Source organism: Euphorbia lathyris, chromosome 2, assembly GCF_963576675.1.
Source record: "Euphorbia lathyris chromosome 2, ddEupLath1.1, whole genome shotgun sequence".
In the NCBI taxonomy this organism is placed as follows: domain Eukaryota; kingdom Viridiplantae; phylum Streptophyta; class Magnoliopsida; order Malpighiales; family Euphorbiaceae; genus Euphorbia; species Euphorbia lathyris.
In genome coordinates, this window is record NC_088911.1 from 69,318,167 (window position 1) to 69,322,928 (window position 4,762).

At 35.8% G+C, this 4,762-nt stretch overlaps 1 non-coding gene across 1 annotated transcript; it reads left to right on the plus strand.

Annotated features, from left to right (window-relative positions):
• The first annotated feature begins 4,172 nt into the window (after window positions 1-4,172).
• LOC136221235 (small nucleolar RNA R71) lies at window positions 4,173-4,279 on the plus strand. The gene has a single exon (XR_010685013.1). It is a non-coding gene; the product is annotated as a small nucleolar RNA R71 (small nucleolar RNA).
• Window positions 4,280-4,762: the final 483 nt, after the last annotated feature.

Genomic DNA, 4,762 nt, shown 5'->3' on the forward strand with positions numbered 1-4,762 from the left:
ATTGGTGTTTTAAATGCAGTACGGTATGCCTATAACACATTGTTAAGTTTACAAGACCAGTCCCTTCTTAAAGACGAAACTGTTTTCTCTAGAATCCACTTGAGTTCCCTATTTGATATCTCCGCTTGACCATTCGACTGAGGATGGTATGGCGTTGATACACGGTGGTGTACTCCATATTTTCTCATAAGCGATTCAAAACTTCGGTTTATGAAATGGGTACCTCCATCACTTATCATAACTCTTGGGACTCCAAATCTACAAAATATATTATCAATAAATTCAAGGACAACCTTAGAATCATTCATCGGGGTCGTAAATGCTTCAACCCACTTTGAAACATAATCTACGGCTACTAAAATATAAGTTTTACCAAAAGAAGGGGGAAAAGGACCCATGAAATCGATCCCCCACACGTCGAAGACTTCAACTTCTAACATGCTTGTGAGAGGCATCTCATCTTTCCTTCCTAAATTCCCGGTTCTTTGACATTTGTCACAACGAATAATAAATGAACGAACGTCCTTAAACAATGTAGGCCAAAAGAATCCACATTCTAATATCCTAGCAACTGTTTTACTAGCGCCGTTATGCCCTCCGTAAGAGCTTGAATGGCATTCTGACATTATAGACCCGTATTCATTTTCGCTAACGCACCTCCTAATCATACCATCACCACACGTTTTGAACAAGAAAGGATCTTCCCAAAAATACTATTTAATATCGGAAAAGAATTTTTTCTTTTGATGGAAACCTAAACCTTATGGAACAATGTTAGCTACGAGATAATTTGCTATATCTGCATACCATGGTGACATGACACTTTTTATCTGATAGAGATATTCACCAGGGAAATCATCTCGTATACCGATAGTTTCACCTATGGGACCGTTTTCATCTTCAAGTCTTGATAGATGATCGGCGACAAAGTTTTCTACTCCCTTTTTGTCTTTAATTTCTATATCAAATTCTTGTAATAACAAAACCCATCTAATCAGACGCGGTTTTGCATCTTTCTTAGAAAATAGATACCTTAAAGCTACGTGATCGGTATATATAATAACTTTAGATCCTAGCAGGTACAACCTAAACTTATCACATGTAAAAACTACCGCTAACATTTCTTTTTCGGTTGTGGTGTAATTTAATTGAGCACCGGACAATGTGTGACTGGCATAATAAATAACATGAAGCTTCTTGTCCTTCCTTTGACCTAAGACACATCCTACGGCTAAGTCACTTGCATCACACATGATTTCAAAAGGTAAATCCCAATCGGGTTTAGCAATTATGGGTGCACTGACTAAAGCTGCTTTCAATGTTTCAAAAACTTTAACACAATCTTCATTAAAACCAAAGGTTGAATCTTTCATAAGCAAATTAGTAAGTGGCTTGGAAATTACAGAAAAGTTTTTTATAAATCGTCTGTAAAAACCTGCATGTCCTAAAATGATCTTACTCCCTTAACAGTAGTTGGATGGGGTAATTTTTCTATCACTGAAGTTTTTTCTCTATCCACTTCTAATCCTTTTTCAAATATTTTATGACCTAAGACAATTCCTTCGTCAACCATGAAATGACATTTTTTCCAGTTTAAAACTAAATTCGTCTCTTCACATCTAGACAAAACTTTATCTAAATTTCCTAAACATGCATTGAAAGAATCTCCATAAACTGAAAAATCATCCATAAAAACTTCCATGATATCTTTAATGAAATCGTTAAAAATTGCAGTCATACAACGTTGAAATGTTGCTGGTGCATTACATAAACCAAAGGGCATTCTCCTATATGCAAAGGTTCCATAAGGACATGTGAAAGTTGTTTTATCTTGGTCATCCGGGTAAATATAAATTTGAAAGAATCCGGAATAACCATCTAGAAAACAATAAAAGCATGACCGGCTATCCTTTCGATCATTTGATCGATGAAAGGTAGAGGAAAATGATCTTTCCTGGTTGCTTTGTTTAGGTTCCTATAATCTATACAAACCCTCCAACCGGTGGTGGTTCGCCTAGGTATTAATTCACCTTCATCATTCCTTACAACAGTTATGCCTCCCTTTTTAGGTACACAATGGATTGGACTAACCCATTCACTATCCGAGATAGGATAAATGATTCCATTGTCTAAAAGTTTAGTAATCTCATTTTTGACTACTTCTTTCATGTTCGGATTTAAGCGTCTTTGCCTATCTGCTTTAGGTGGCTTATCTTCTTCTAAGTGAATTCTGTGTATTACAATACTAGGATTAATTCCTTTTAAGTCTGAAATTTGCCATCCCATACTTCATATCCTATTTCTAACAACTTCTTTCAATTTTTCTTCTTGAACTTTTGTTAGCTTGTTAGAGATAATTATAGGTAGAGAATCGTCTTCGCCTAAGAAAGCGTACCTCAAATGGTTTGGTAACTCTTTAAGTTCTAATTTAGGGGGTATTACGATTGAAGGCGGAATTGGTCCATCTTCTCGAATCAAAGGCTCTGGGTCCTTATCTTCTAATTCTTCTCCCATTATAGGTTCTATTATTTCTTCTTTTTTAAAAATGTCATTGACACATTCTTCAACTAAGTCAAGTTTCATACAAGGGAATTCCTCCATAGGATATTTCATTGCTTTGTTCATATTAAACTCGATCGTATCTTCTCCTATCCTTAAAACTACTTTCCCTTTCGACACATCAACTAGAGCACATCCCGTGTTCATAAACGGTCTACCAAAAATTAGTGGACAATTAACGTCATATGCAAAGTCTAATATAACGAAATCGGTAGGAAAAATAAATTTGTCAACTTTAACTAAAACGTCCTAAATTATACCATATGGTCTCTTAGTGGTTTGATCCGCTAATTGCAAAACCATATTGATACGTTTGATATCTTCTTCTAAACCTAACTTGTTAAAAATAGACAACGGCATTAAGTTTATACTTGCTCCTAAATCACAAAGACAACTTGGGAATTCAATATCTCCCAACTTACACGGAATAGTAAAACATCCGGGATCTTTGAGTTTAGTGGGCAAATTGCTTGACACTATTGAACTACAGTCTTCAGTTAGCGAAATGGATGAAATTCCTTCCCAACTAATTTTCTTTGAAATTAAATCCTTTAAGAACTTACCATAGTTAGGAATTTGTGTAATTGCATCCATAAACATCAAATTAATGTGCAAATTTTTAAGTTTGTCCAAAAATGTTAAAAGTTGTTTGTCATAGTCCTTATTTCGGACTTTGTGTGGAAAAGGTGGTTTGGGTACAAATGTTTTTGTACTTGAGTCAATTGGTGAACTTTTTGTGTTTAATGTATCTTCTTTGGATTTTGATAAATCAGTTCCTGGTAAAGTCGAATCTCCGGGCATTTCCGGACCTAAGTAATTTTTCCCTGAACGAAGAGTGATAGCCTTTACATGCTCTTTCGGATTTTCTTCCGTATGGCTGGGAAGACTTCCCTCTTTTCGGGATGGAATTGATTTAGCAATTTGGCCAATTTGAACCTCCAAATTATGGATGCTAGATGAGTGGTTTTTAATAAGCTGGTCGAATTTATTTTCGATCCGTTTAAAACCATCGTCGTGATTACTTATTTTTCCACCGATAACATCTATAAATTTGTCGATTTTAGAATATAAAGTGCTAATCGTATCTCTAGATTGATTTTGATAATTGTTGGTACGATTTTGATTAGCATTTGCATTATTATTATTATTATCTTTTCAGTTAAAGTTAGGATGATTCCTCCATCCAGGATTATAGGTATTAGAATAAGGATTATTAGTTTGGTTTTGCCCTTAGAAAAAATTTACCTGTTCAATCTCGCTCATACCTTCATAATCCACATCCGTTTGGATTGGATTACCATTAGCATCGCACGGTGCCATAAACCTATCAATTTTGTGCGATAAGGCGGAAAATTGGGCTTGTAACATCGCACCAGGATCAAGATTCACTATACCTTTAACTGATGATGTGGTTGAGGATGATGGTTTTCGCCACTGGTATATGTCCACGTTCTGCGGGCCACATACTGCTGTTGATTGCCATTTCCTCCAAAAGTTCTCTTGCTTGGGCGGATGTCTTCTTCATAAATAACCCTCCCGACATAACATCTAATGAACCTCTAGTTGTAGGATTTAATCCATTATAAAATGTTTGCATTAAAAGTGCACCGGGCAATTGGTGGTGTGGGCATAAACGTTGAAGTTCTTTAAAATGTTCCCAAGCCTCATAAAGAGTTTCGTTATCATTTTGAGAAAAAGATGTTAACTCCTTTATGACTCTTGCGGTTTTTGCTAAAGGAAAATATTTTGATAAAAACGCCTGGGCAAGTTGGTCCCAAGTTTCAAATGTTGCGCCTGGCCTAGAAGTTAACCATTCTTTGGCTCTATCCTTCAAAGTGAAAGGAAAGAGGCGAAGTTTGATTGCTTCGGCAGTCACATCAGGTATTTTAAAAGTGTCGCAAATTTCTAAAAATTTTGTCAAGTGGGTGTTAGGATTTTCGTTAGGCAACCCATAAAATGTTACATTATTTTGCAACATATTGAGCAATGCTGGCTTAATTTCAAATTGGTTTGCATTTATTTGGGGTCTAACTATGCTATTTGTTACACCGGCCACTCCTGGCCTAGCGTAATCCATAAGTGTTGCCATATTTTCTGGCTGTGGTTCTGAATTTTGTTTATTTTTATTTTTCTTGTCTTTCTTTTTCTTTTTAATCGTCTTTTCAATTTCTGGGTCTAGCGGTTTTGGTGGAATGCCTGAACT